Genomic DNA, 14,701 nt, shown 5'->3' on the forward strand with positions numbered 1-14,701 from the left:
CTATATGCTTTACTGTGGAGGGTTTTTGTCATTTTTTTTTACCCACCATAACTTAACTAATATATATACATATATATATGTATATGTATATATATATATATATATATATATATATATATATATATATATTTAGAAAAAAGGTGAGGCGTGTGCCACATAGCATAATTCTGTGCAGATATTTATTCAAAAATAGAAGATCAAAAATAGCACACTCACACGTGTAGCTAGGATATGCGCATTTAGAGTTAGTCAATTTCACAGAGATCATACTCATCTGAAACTTGTCAATAGCCACAGGGGATCATCACTTGGAATTCCAGCAGCCAAGTTGAAACATAAAGTCCTTGAGTGAAATCCTCCAAGGAAACAAAGTATCAAATACAATTGATAATGATGTAGTTCAGTTCAATAAATGTAACGCTCAGACGACAGTTAATAGCACAGGTGTCTTGATACACAAGCAGTTCGTGGTTGCGAAATGACGTAATACGTCCCAACATCCGGGTCCCATCGCGTTTCGTCATCAAACGTGACTTCGTCAGGTAGGTAGAGGATAGAATGTCTGTGTGTCTTTTACAGCCTGCCTTATATGTTATCAGAGTATTAGTAATTCATAGATTACCTTTAATCTTGCTTTTTTGGTATTTCACAATTTAAAGTTTTAATTTTTGGATCTATATAGACGAACGCTTACGTTTTGTGTATATATATATATATATACACATGTGGCGACATTGTTCCCCAAGATAACAGAACATATCACAGATTCAGTGGTGTCACAATCCAAATACTGTATATAATAGTCATGACACAGTAAAGCCTGTTACATCTGTGTGTGTGTGTATATGTACAGTGTATATAGATATCTATTTTCCCAAACACTTTACTGCCAGAAGGACCAGCAACACATTGCTTTGCTCCCTAAAACTCCTCTAACTGCTCCCTATAACTGCTCCTATAACTGCTCCCTAAAAATCGTCCTATAACTGCTCCCTATAAGTCCTCCTATAACTGCTCCCTATAACTCCTCCCCTAACTGCTCCCTATAACTCCTCCCCTAACTGCTCCTATAACTCCACCCCAAACTGCTCCTTATAACTCCTCCCCTAACCGCTCCCCTAACTGCTCCCTATAACTCCTCCCCTAACTGCTCCCTATTACTCCTCCCTATAACCCCTCCCCTAACTTCTCCTATAACTGCTCCCTAAATTCCTCCCCATAACTTCTCCTATAACTCCTCCCCTAACTGCTCCTATAACCACTCCATAATAACTCCTCCCCTAACTGTTAAAGTAAAAGACACATTGTTGGTGCATTTCCTTCTCAAGTGGGAAATTGTGGCCAAGGCAATGTGTTGCAGGCCCTTCTGGCAGTGAACGGGTTAGGCTGCAGATAGTGCCAGCTCTTGCCTTTGTCTAGACTTTGAGACCATCAGCACAGCTGGTACCTGGAGGAGCCTGCGTTCTGCACCAGTGCTCAGACCTATTTCTCACTGGGAAGTCCCAGAGACCTCTCCCATTCACTGTCACTGTCACTGATCAGCAAATGCCTCTCCCAGACACCTACTCCAAACAAATCCTCCCCCCTCCCAAATAATCAGGAGCTAAACCCAGAATAAAGACGTTTCCATAAATATAATTAGATTACTATTAATTAGAGTTGTTAAGTGCTAGTTACGCTTCTGCTGGTATCACCATTTGGAGGTTTAACGAACAGCCCCAATGGGGCTACTTCTGTACGATTTTAATTAGGTCTGGCAATTCCTTTTACCCAGGCATCCTCTGCACATATACCATCGCTCATCAATATTTAATTTAATTACCGCTGTTGCGGTGCGAGACGCATCTGATTTAAGAGACAAAATATGCTTATTTATTAATGAGATAAAGCATATACAGCATGTCATTTTTTTTGTCACTGGTGTGTGTCAAGGTGTAAATCAGTCTCATGTAGGACAAAAGGGAACGACTGGCAGTGGCGTGTCTAACAGTAACAGGTTAAAGGAACGGGATTGACACTGTAAAACAAAACAGACACGTTTAAGTATTTTTGAATCATTGTTTCAAATTTCTACTTTATTAATTTTTTTTAATTTTTAAAACAAGCTCCATTTAACCATTTAAACAGGTCACTGTTCTTAGTTCAATTTTATCCTAAGAGGGACTGCTCCCATTAACTGGAAAAGCGAGGTTGGCAAGGCATGAAAACACTAACACTGAAGCCCAGATTCACAAAAGGGTGCAAAGCACGACTATACTGGGAGTAAAGGGGTGTTACAGCTTAGCACCCTTTTGTGGATCTGGGCCTAAGAGTAGGGTGACCATATTTGTCCCAGCAAAAACCAGGACAAATATCGCGTGTGCGCAGACAAGCGCCTGCGTGAACGGAGAGCACCGACGGCCACTTATGTACATGCACGATCAGCACTTGCCGGTTGCAGCCAGCGTAGAGAAAAAACGAGACAGTTGCCAGAAAAGTCAGGACCCGCGACAAAAGGCTAAAACCCGGGACTGTCCCGGCTAAACTGTGACATCTGGTCACCCTAATTAAGAGGGAATTCTGTATTCTACAAAGCGGAGGTTTGGGACTTTCTCAGACTAAAATTCCTATTGATTTCAATGGGTATTTTGGGTCAAAAACGGCCCCAATGGCCACTTCGTACAATATAGAAGGAGGCCCTAAGGGTCGGCATTTTCACTGGGGTTTTGCTGAAACTTGATTGGTTTTGTATTGGATATTTTTGTTTTATAATAATGGAGAAAAGCTCAGAATACGCAGGATATTTCTTTAACTTTTTTTTTTTTTTTCAATTTGGGAACTTTACATTTTTTTCAAAAGTTTGTGGGATTTTTCAGACAACATAAAAATGTATATTTATAGTGAGGGTGGAAAATGAATCAGAGGAAGAGTCTTTTTTTAGAGTTTTGACTCGAATGTAAAAATTTGTTACGAAGTTCAAAGTTTTGACGTTTAAGATTTTATACCAACAATCCAGCCTTAGAAAATACAGTGGTCAGAATAATGTTTCTATAGTGTATTTCAGTCGCCTCCAAATATATTTAAATGGACAGTCTCACATTGCGAGATAAAAATGTTCTTTTAAAACACGTTCTCAGTGAATTAATGTGTGTCTGTTGGTGTATCATTGTATTAATGTGTGTCTGTAGAGTATGTGTCTCAGTGTATGAATGTGTGTCTGTATGTGTCTCAGTGTATGAATGTGTCTCAGTGTATGAATGTGTGTCTGTACAGTATGTGTCTCAGGGTATTAATGTTTGTCTGTATGTGTCTCAGTGTATGAATGTGTGTCTGTATGTGTCTCAGTGTATGAATGTGTGTCTGTATGTGTCTAGAGTATTATTAATGTGTCTGTATGTGTCTGTATATGGATGTGTCTGCATGTGTCTCTGTATGAATGTTTGTCTGCATATGTCTCAGTGTACTGTATGAATGTGTGTCTGCATGTGTCTCTGAATGAATGTTTGTCTGCATGTGTATCTTTGTATTAATGTGTGTCTGTATGTGTCTCACTGTATGAATGTGTGTCTGTATGTGTCTCAGTGTATGAATGTGTGTCTGCATGTGTATCTTTACATTAATGTGTGTCTGTATGTGTCTCAGTGTATTAATGTGTTGCTGTACATGTCTCAGTGTATGAATGCGTCTGTATGTGTCTCAGTGTATGACTGTGTGTCTGTATGTGTCGCAGTGTATGAATGTGTCTGCAAGTGTATCTTTGTATTAATGTGTGTCTGTATGTGTATCAGTGTATGTGTAACACTATATATTAAGGAATAAATCCCCTTTCAAGTAAACATTTTTTTCTTATTTGTTTCTTGTGAAAATGTTGCTGTTTTATTTAGTTCATATGCATTTCTAATTGTAGCTGTTAAGTATTATTATCTCTCTGGCTGATAATGGCAGCATAATTAGTTTCCAAGATCCAACAAAGGAAAAAGAACGTAGATTAACAATGTACCTAGAGAAGAGTTTATTAACTCACAAAAGACATTAGGTAAAGATAGTAAAAACATTTAATTACTGCAGAGACACTAAAAGTCTAAAAAGTACTTAAAAAAGAAACTAATGCCGTCTAATTAGTTCAATTGCGTCCTAGGGAGATCGTCCCTTTTAAAATGAGAGCAATGCTCTTTGGACCTGAATTAAAATGTTTTTTTTTTTTTTTAAATATTACAAAAAATTGTATATTACCTTTCCGTTAAAAAGAAAGTGGAAATAAAAAAGTAGTGGTACTGTAGTCTGTACCCCCTAGCACCATTACATTTTGAGCATTGTTTAGGTAAAAAGAACCCTGACTAATGGGGGAAGGGTGGCATGACTCTTGGCACAAGTGGGCCCTGAAGGGAGAGGCGTTGATGAGGGGAGGAGGGAGAGGCGTTGATGAGGGGAGGAGGAGGGAGAGGCGTTGATGAGGGGAGGAGGAGGGAGAGGCTTTGATGAGGGGAGGAGGAGGGAGAGGGGAGGCTATTTAAGAGGCGGCTGCCTCCTGCTTACCTATCTCTTCTGGATTCATCCGCAAAAGGTTCCCGTCCACCCACCCCTTTTGGGGTACGGGTTGACGGGTAATATCATTGTATCAAGTGGTGTATCCTATTATTGTATTCTGTGAACAAAATGTTATGTTTATATATTGTGACAAAATACCCTTTTTGGCTGAAGGGTTCTTGTCTGGGATCCTTAAAACCCACTGTCTTTTAGGGTAAACCGCAACAAGTTAAACAAAAGAATCACAAATAAATCCCTGCTCTATCTGAGCATTAACTAGACAGACATTCTCTAGCTATCTTTGGGTGGCTTCCCCACTTACCAAACAATAAAACACAGGTATCCTAAACAAACCTGCTGCAGACAAGTGCCTATTTGTAGCATCCAGCCCTCTTAGGCTAAGTCCATGGTGTGGGGGACCGCGTGGAGGCGTCCGCACGGGGTGCGAGCAGACTACCTTAAGGCAGTGATCGCGCCCATAGACCGTGTGGGCGGAGGCAGGAGGGGGCGCGCGTTGCGCGAGAAATCAGTTGAAACTTATTTCTTGGTGCGACACGGCGGGTCATGTGAGCGGTTTGACCAATGTGGGCACAATGTAGGCACATCCCTAGGAACGCCCCCCACAGCCCGTCGACCATGGCCAGGGAAAGCCCCCCACAGCCTTTCCCACAGTCTCCGCACGCCTCCGCGCGGGCGAAGGCACCATGGTCCGGGCCTTAGACTTGTTATATAGTAGGTGCTGGTGCGCGAGCGGGCGTGCGCCCAGCGTTGCATGTGGTGTGCGCATTTAGTTGTTAGGGTGCAAGCAGTGACACGTGCGGTTAGGGGGAGTGACTCTGACATCACAGCATTAGGCCGCGCTGTGATTGGTTTGCGGAGCGACAGCAGCGCGAAAATACAATTTTTTTGTAATTTCCCTGGTCTGCCGCGCCACCGCTCACAGTAGCGCGCACTCCCACTATATTACACGCCTTAGCTGGAATATGGGAGTGGGAACAACTGATCCGGCCTGGCCTTTTTAAACTCTGTTAATCAAGGCCAGGTGATCTGCACCTGGCTTCATTTGCAAGTCCTTCTCTGGGCCTTTAACCCTTAATAGGGATAGGTATAATTGGCAAATGCAGGACTTATGTATCTCCCATCCACAACAAAGGCCGGGTCCCTGCTGGCTACTGCAGCCCCCGCTTTGGCGGACGCTGCAGGGACAAGAGCCGCCCCACAATGGGGCCGGGCCCGCTGCGAGGGGGGGGCCGCCACGCTGTGCCGACAGAAACTCCTGCTCGCAAGAAAATTGAGAGCAGGACTCGCGACGGTGTGCCAGGCCACGCCCCCGGTGGTTCAGCCAATGAGGGGAAACCTGCCGGGTGATGTCACGGCTGTGCCCCCATCACTCCCCCCTGCAGTTCACTGCAGACCGGGGGACTCGGCTGCACGCTCCGCCAGCCTGGCAGACGCGCGTGCAGCGCAGGCCCGTAGCCTTATCCACTCTCCTCTCACAATATAAATTTAAAAAAAATAAAGAGAATGGAAATGAGATCGAAGGTCTGGTCTCTGGAGAAAAGCAGAGTGTTGTTGGCGTTATGTTTGTCACAGCTGGAGGGGCCCAGACTGGTCTTTTTTGCCCAGGTGGTTAATGTGGAATGTGAAGGGTTATAATGAGGCGGTCTTAGGTCAGGGGCCAGGTGCGGCGTTCCCATAGGTGTACAACTAAAAGGGACCCAATGGGACATGAACTGAGAGTGCTCACTGGGTCAGCAGCGGTAGGGACCCGTGATCTTCGGAGCCCGCAAGAAATTGAATGTTGAAACGGAAGAAATACAAAACGCCGGAATTAAATCCAAAATGTATATCCCTTGGCCCTGGATCCGTTTTTTCTTCCCCCCTGTCGGTGGCCCTGAGAACCATCTCTCTCGCTCTCTTCTACCCCACCCTTCTCTGCCCCACAATCCCTCCCGGGCTCCCATCACCGCACCGGAAGGCGAAGGCCCGTCCTTTCAGTATAGTTCGCGATCGGCACTTCAGGGGAACGTAGGTTTTAAATAAAACGAAGAAACAAAAAACAAACTTAAAAACAATTCAAACTGAATAGAGGTGGGTGTGTGCTTTTATGTTGTGAATTTAGCTAAATCTATTGCCAAAAACGGCCTAATACAGGAGCCTGTCAAATTAAATCTCATGGCTACATACTGTAGATATTTGAAAGCCGGGGGTCAGCCTGATCTGTCAGATAGTGGAAGGCAGAATACACACGGATACCGCTTTTATATCACAGAGTACAGTCAGGTGTAGTCCTAACCAGTCTTGGAAAATAAATCTTTGTTAACTCTTTAGTTGCTGATGAGGGTAAAAAGTTAGGTGAAAAAATGAGAGGAGCCTGGCCTGATGTAGAAATCGGGCTGTGTAAATGGTTGTATATTAGCCACTACCGAAGTTCTATATTGTCATGTAGATAGCCCTGATTGAATGTGACCTAATCTGTATTGACAGGAGTCAGTATAAACGGATATCTCCTGCAGATCACAGCAGAACTGGATGGTTAGTCCATTTAGTTAGAGTATCAATACTGTTACACTACGGGGCCTATGCTATAAGCCCCGATAAAAAAATTCGCTGTGCCGTTTACACCGCCAGTTTTTGGAGAGTTGCTATCACGGTATTCAGAAAGCCTCGATTACCAGTGATAGCAAAATTCCCAAAACGGGCGAGTAGCCGGCGACGGGATGATCGCCTCTCTGAAAAGGCCCCACCCGGTGATATCTTTCAGCTGCAGAGAGAGCAGCACAGAGTTACATTCTTTTGAACTAATGTAACCTATCACATGGCACAGCAACCAATGGGATTGTCTTCAATCACAGTGGCTCTAATACCATGGGTTATAGCCATGTGGTTTTAAGGATGTGATGTACCTCCCTTGGAGATGACGTCACATCCTTAAAAAAAAAAAAAGGTGGGCGCATGATACAGCGTCCAATCAGATTGGAGCTGTACCATCTGACCTGAAAATGTGACGTCACAGGAGAATGTGATAGAAGATAAAAGAAAGAAGAATGTTGTTACCTGTTTCAGATCTTCAAGGTGGATGGCGCTGGATAGACTTTGATGATGTCGAGGTACGAGAACTTGCAGAAACGCCAGGATTCGGAGGGTCAACGCTCTAAAGATAAGAAAAATATTGAATGTATTTAATTGTATTTTTACAGGTTTTTTTATTGTATTTTTTTTCTTTTTATGTTTTTGAGTGCCCATTGATTGATAATGTATTAACCTGTGCCCATTTTTGACAAATGCTTTTTTTCTATTGATTGTTGTTTTTTAGTTTTCTGTTTATTGTTTGACTTAAATTGTTTGTAATTGCTAGGCACGAACGTGACGTCGCAGAGCATGCACGACTGCTGAGGAGCCATGAGAGATAATTTGGAAGATTTAGAAAATAGGGATCGCAGACAAAATTTGAGAATCCGCCACATCCCAGAGTTAGTGACTGTGGAGGCACTGCAACCTTATCTTTTTTTTTTTTTATTACTTAAAATTTTATTGAGCATTTTTTTTTACATACGAAATAAAGTTAACAAAACATATAACAGATAAAGGGGGGGATCGGGGAGGGGGGGGAAGGGGCAGCATTTGTAAAAATATAGCATTGTACACAACAATTTAATTACCACATGTATCACTCTGTTCCAAATATTCTAATCGATATACGGGGATATACCTGCATGGCGAAACCAAGGAGCCCAAGTCTCAGAGAATTGCGGGGTAGAGCCGTTCAGATAGGCTGAGAGTTTTCCCATATAAACTATATGCCAAATTTTATTATTTATTTGGTTTAAAGATGGGGGGGCAGGTTGTTTCCAATTTTTGGCAATTGTACACCGTGTAGCATTAAACATTTGGGCTAGTACTCTAGCTTTTTTTTGGAGAATATTGGCCATTGGCTTGCCTAGCAATATATATACTGGGTCATTGATTCCTCTCTCTCATTCTCCTCTCATATTCAAAACGTTTCTAAAACTTGTCGCTTTTTCCTCCGCAATATCACAAAGATACGCCCTTTCCTCTGTTACTCAACTGCTAAAACTCTGACTCAGGCCCTCATTCTCTCACGTCTCGATTACTGCAACCTCCTGCTGTCCGGCCTTCCTACCTCTCACCTGTCTCCCCTACAATCTATCCTAAACACTGCTGCCAGAATCACTCTACTCTTTCCTAAATCTGTCTCCGCATCTCCCCTCCTGAAATCCCTCTCCTGGCTTCCGATTAAATCGCGTATCTCACACTCAATTCTACTGCTCACATTTAAAGCTTTACATTCTTCTGCCCCTCATTACATCTCAGCCCTAATTTCTCGCTATGCACCATCACGACTCTTGCGTTCTTCTCAAGGATGTCTTCTTTCTACCCCCTTTGTATCTAAAGCTCTCTCCCGCCTTAAACCTTTCTCACTTTCTGCCCCACACCTCTGGAATGCCCTTCCCCTCAATACCCGACTAGCCCCCTCGCTATCCACCTTTAAGACCCACCTTAAGACACATCTGCTTAAAGAAGCATATGAGTAGCACTGGATAATCATGGACACATGACACAAAGCTTGGCCCCCTGCAGACGCACTTACTAGTATTCCCTCCTACTGTCTCTGTACGTTCTCCCTACCTACCAATTAGATTGTAAGCTCCTGGGAGCAGGGACTCCTTCCTTAATGTTACTTTTACAGTATGTCTGAAGCACTTATTCCCATGATCTGTTATTTATATTTGTTATTTATATGACATGTATTACTACTGTGAAGCGCTATGTACATTTTATGGCGCTATACAAATAAAGACATACATACATGTGGGACAGTGATTTCTAGGATCTTGTGTATTAAGGTGAACACTTCCGTCCATGTTTGTTGGATTTTGGGACATGACCAGAATATATGCAGAATATTCTCCACTTCACCACAACCACGCCAGCATAGTGGGGAGACCCCTGGGAGAAAAGAGTGCAGCCTGGCAGGAGTCATATACCATCTGAATATTAACTTGTAAATATTCTCTTTTATTACAACGCACGATGAATTTTTGGAGTCAGCTTCCCAGATGTCTTTCCAAGTATCGAGTTCTATACAGACGTGAAGATCTTTTTCCCAGGATACCATATAGTTATCATTGGCTTGATTGCTCTTGATAGAGGATAAACTTTGATATATTCTGGAGATAATACCCTTTGTGTGGGGCTGGTGTAGACACCAGTCTTCAAACAGAGTTAAATCATGGGGTTGACTTGATTTGTAGACTTATTGGATATAATGCCTAACCTGGAGAAATCTGAAAAAATCGGAAGAGGGGATATCATGAGTCGTTTGTAGAGAAGCGAATGGGGGGACTTTCCCTTGAGTGAGAATATCCTTGACTCTCGTGAGTCCTTTTTGGACCCAGGTATGGGAGAGCGGGTTTTCTGTTTAAAAAGGAAGGGAGGGTCCGAGAATAGGGGTTGCATGAGGGAAGGGGTACCGGTTAGTTGAAACTTGGATTTGAGGGAGTCCCAGAGATTACAGGCAAAGGATATCACCAGGTTCTTGGAACTCTCGGGTGGTCTAGACTTTTTGTTGAGCCAGAGAAGATTTTTTATTTTGCATGGGGAACAAATCAAATCCTCTATCTCGACCCACCTTCTTTCGGTTGGGTTTGAATGCCAGCTAACAAGTTGCCCTAATTGAGCTGATCTATAGTAGTTTTGTAGGTTCGGAAGAGCTAAGCCTCTTTCTGATTTGGACTTATAAAGAATATCTTTGCGAACTCTAGGTTGCCTGTTTTGCCAGACAAACTTCAAACTTTTCTTCTGAATATTATTTAGATCTTTCTGACAGATTTTAACCGGGAGGGTTTGAAAGAGATAGAGGAGTCGAGGTAAAATATTCATTTTAATAGTGGTTATTCTCCTAAACCAGGATATTATATATGGGTTCCAAGTGGCTAAGTCCTTGACTATCTGGTCAAAAAAGGGTTTAAAATTTGCGTTGTATAAAGTTGAATAATTTTTTGTTAATTGAACCCCTAGATATTTAATATGGTTCGCATTCCATTTAAAGTCAAAATTTAGTTGGAGTAATTTTACTAATTCTTTAGGGAGATTTAAACTGCAGCCTTATCTTAAAGGGTTGTTTCTCTCAATTGAGCCCCAACTAGATGATAGCGAACTGTTAATTGACAGTGCTTATCGGGTCCTGGGCCAAGATTTGACGACCCTAAAAGAAGCAGGGATGGGTGCTGAATCTTCACCATTACGCGGCTAAAGACAAGATAATTAAGGGAAGCAGAAACAGGGGAACAATCGACTTTGAAAACTCCCCTATCCAGATTCTCCAGGATTTGTCAAGAATGACTATAGACAGGCGAAGAGGATTACGACAGTTAACATCGATTTTATAGGAAAAGGGAATTCGTTACCTGTGGGACTTTCCATTCCGCTTTATCGTCAACTAAGGAGGACGAGAGACCTCGCTGCGTTATCCGGAGGAGTCTTCAGCTTTTCTCTCAGCACTGGGTCTGGAGCTCAAGAGCAGAATGGACCAACAGGGCCAATCCCACAAAAATGGCTTGGATGATGGGTCAGCTGAGGCAACAAGTGCCCGAGGAGTGAACAAGTAAAACCGGCCAAACACCTGAAATGCTCTATGTGTGATTTCTATTTGCCGGTCATCAAGCCATGGAAGGGTTCATCGGAGCCCAGGAGGGTCTATCTGATGGATGAGCCTACAATCCATGGTTCAGTAAGAAGCCCAAGTTGGAGTTTTGTTTTTTGTTTTGTTTTCTGTTGTCTTGTCACTCTCTGTTCCCTTCTCTTTGATTTACAGGTCCGGTCATCGGGATTATTTATCTATTCTATGGACAATTAGACTAATTCTATGGCAGAGAGAGGACCCCCTGAGTATAGAAGAGTCTGAGATCTGTTTGAAGCAGAGGAAATAACTTTTTGTGAGCCCGGGAAAAATAATCAATGACTATTGTAAGTAAGGTAAAACAAAGGTGCAGCTCGGAGGTGGAGATTTAGTAGTGGCGGTATGTGGGGGTGAGTTAGGAGCATAGCATGTCTGATGTTAGGGCGACCCCAGTAGGGCCATATGCCCGTCAGGCCTGTGAATGTAGGTAAAAAATAAAGTGAAATAATATGCGCTACTAATTGTGTTTAATATTTGTGTAATGAGTGAAAATGAAATTAGCCTTTCAACAGTGTAAATATAAATATACAAATAAAGCACAAGTGTGACACAAGTGAATTACTAGTGAAATACAAGTGATATACAAGTGAATACTAAATATACCAATGTGGTGAAATGTGAATAATCAAAATAAGGAAAAAACCTTATTCACATAAATTAGAGAGTCTGCTGCTGTCACTTCAGATGGCTCGACATCCAATAAAGCTAGTAAAGAAAAAAGAACAAACAGCGCACAACTTTCATAGTGTAGTACTGTATATTCAATTATATTGAAATATGTTGAAGGTGGTAAATATTGCACGTACATCAATACTGATAAAAACAGTCAATACATGTATTTTGGCACATGTTACCAACAGCGTTCAGCATACAGCAGGGCACCTCATCCGATGGACATCTAGATAGTTACAGTACACCAACTGGTAGCAGAAGCAATCCGATGGAAATGAATTAGCTCCCAGCAGCCTTCAGGTTTTGTATACAGCTGGATCCTGGTATCAGAGAGCCGCGATGTCCCGATCTTCTCTACTTGGAATCCGTACTGGTAAGTGGAACAACGGATAGAGGAGAAACTCCTGCACTGCACCCGTTCATGTACCGGAACAAATCCCGGCTGTGTTTGTATGCGGTCGTCCAATTGACATCATTAGACCCACGTCATCAATATGTGAGAGTCAAATTTCAAATTACAGGCGAAAGAATGCTGGCAGGTTTAGATACTGGCTCAAATAAAGTCCATGAAAGCAATGTACCAAATACACATCCTACATCCTATTTGTGTCAACCTCCTTGAAGAAAGTTTTAGTTGAAACATTGTTATCAACTGTAGTACCAATCATAAAAGATCATGGATAGAATATTCCCATTGGACAGTTCATGCGTTTAAAGCGAAACTGGAGCGAAATAAAAGATTTTGAACAACAATCCGAAATGCTGATTAAAAAATGTATCCAAAGAGGCTATAATAGTCTCAATCTTCTTAAAGCATTAACAAAAGTCACCAATATGGATAGGAACTCTATTTTAAGTGGTAAGAACAATAAATCAAATAATACTAATCAATCTAATAACTTTGAAAACCAATTCATATTTGTACCATTTGTTACAAATTATAATGCAGTAAGTTAGGAGATAAAAAATATAATCAATAAAAATTGGAGGATATTGTCTGATGACCCAATACTTAGTCCATATTTAGAGAAGAAACCAAGATTTATCTTCTGGAAAGAGAACAACTTAAAAACCTGCTTGGCCCCCAGCGATATTGATATTAAACCTGTGCAAAAAAAGGATGGCTAATACAAAATCCGGTTGGTAGTTTTTGCTGTAGAAAGTGTAAAGCTTGTAAGCTATTAAGTAAAGAAAGAAAGAGCTTCAGTTCATTTATAACTAAGGAGAAATGTAATATAGATGATTGTATTTCATGTAACACCACTTTTGTAATATATCTTTTAGAATGTCCATGCGGCAAACAATATATTGGGCAGACTAAACGGCAGCTTAAAGTAAGAATTTTGGAGCACGCTAGAAATATTAAAATAGGTTACGTAAAACATACCCTGTCACGCCATTTTAAAATTCATCATAATAGTGATCATTTCAAATTAAGTTATAAGGGTATCCAAATTGTAGCACCTAATCGTAGAGGAGGTAATAGGTTAAAAGCCTTACTAAACAAGAGAGCTTTTGGATTTTTATTGTTTTTCTACAAGAGACACATTTCGACTCTCAAGAACCCCCTAATACTTTTAGCAGGACATAACCTAACGCATTCTATTCGTCTTTCACCAGTAAGAAAATGGAGTTGCGATTTTGATAAAACCGGGTATCCCGTTCCAGACACTGGAGGTCAAGAGAGACCAGGGAGAGAGGTCACTGGTGGTCCATGGCCTTCTATCAGGCCAATATATTACATTAGTGAATATATATGTGCTAAACGAGGGACAAATTGATTTTCTAAACTAAATATTGGAATCAATGGGGGATAATCAAGAGCAGCTATATAGTGTAGGAGGTGACTTTAATATGGTCCCAGACCCGGATGTGGACAAGTCCACACATCCAGGGCATTCACACTCCGCAATGATTTACAGTGTAGCAAAGAAATTTAGATTGATAATCAAAGAATTTGGACTGTTGGATACCTGGCGTTGCTCGCATAAAGGACAGAGAGATTATTCCTTCTATTCGCCCCCACATGATTCGTATTCTAGAATTGATAATATCTTTGTATCTCCAAATATTCTAGAAGTATTGGTCCAATCAGATATAGGGCCTATTACTTGGTCGGACCCCACCCCGGTGGCTATTCTGTTTGATCCACCATTCGCCAAGATTCAGTCATTTCACTGGAGGATGAATGACCCTTTATTAAATTACCCAGAGATTAGCGCACAAATTGGAGACTAACTTAAAAATTGTTTTCGGTCTAACAAGGGGTCTATAGATTCAACCGCGATTCTGTGGGAGGCACATAAGGCCACGATTAGAGGACAGCTTATTTCAATAACATCATACAGAAAGAGAATAAAAATGAAAAGACAAAAATAAAAAAATGATAGTTAGAAAGCTCACATAAAAAAAACTCGCCGAGGAAAGTATATAAAATTCTGAACCAGGCAAGAGAGGAATTTAAGAGATTACAATTGGAGGATGTAGAGAAGGTCCTTAAGTGGACTAGGCAGATGTACTATGACAAGGGTGATAAGGCAGACCGTCTATTAGTAAACAAGTTTCGTGGGATCAATGCAAGGGCCTCGATTCCCGCTATTAGATTAAAAAGCGGGGGAGTGACCTACATCCCTTCAAAGATTGCAGAGGAATTTGCTACATTTTATACGGATCTTTATGATCTAGACAATTTGACCCCAAATGCTAAAGTTCCAGGCTTGAACCAGATTGAGGATTATCTGAGAGATTGTGCTCTCCCAAAATTGACAGAGGAAGATTTTAAGATTTTAAATGCAAAAATAGCTCGGGTAGAACTGGGAA

Source organism: Ascaphus truei, chromosome 6 (assembly GCF_040206685.1).
Source record: "Ascaphus truei isolate aAscTru1 chromosome 6, aAscTru1.hap1, whole genome shotgun sequence".
NCBI classification, from domain to species: domain Eukaryota; kingdom Metazoa; phylum Chordata; class Amphibia; order Anura; family Ascaphidae; genus Ascaphus; species Ascaphus truei.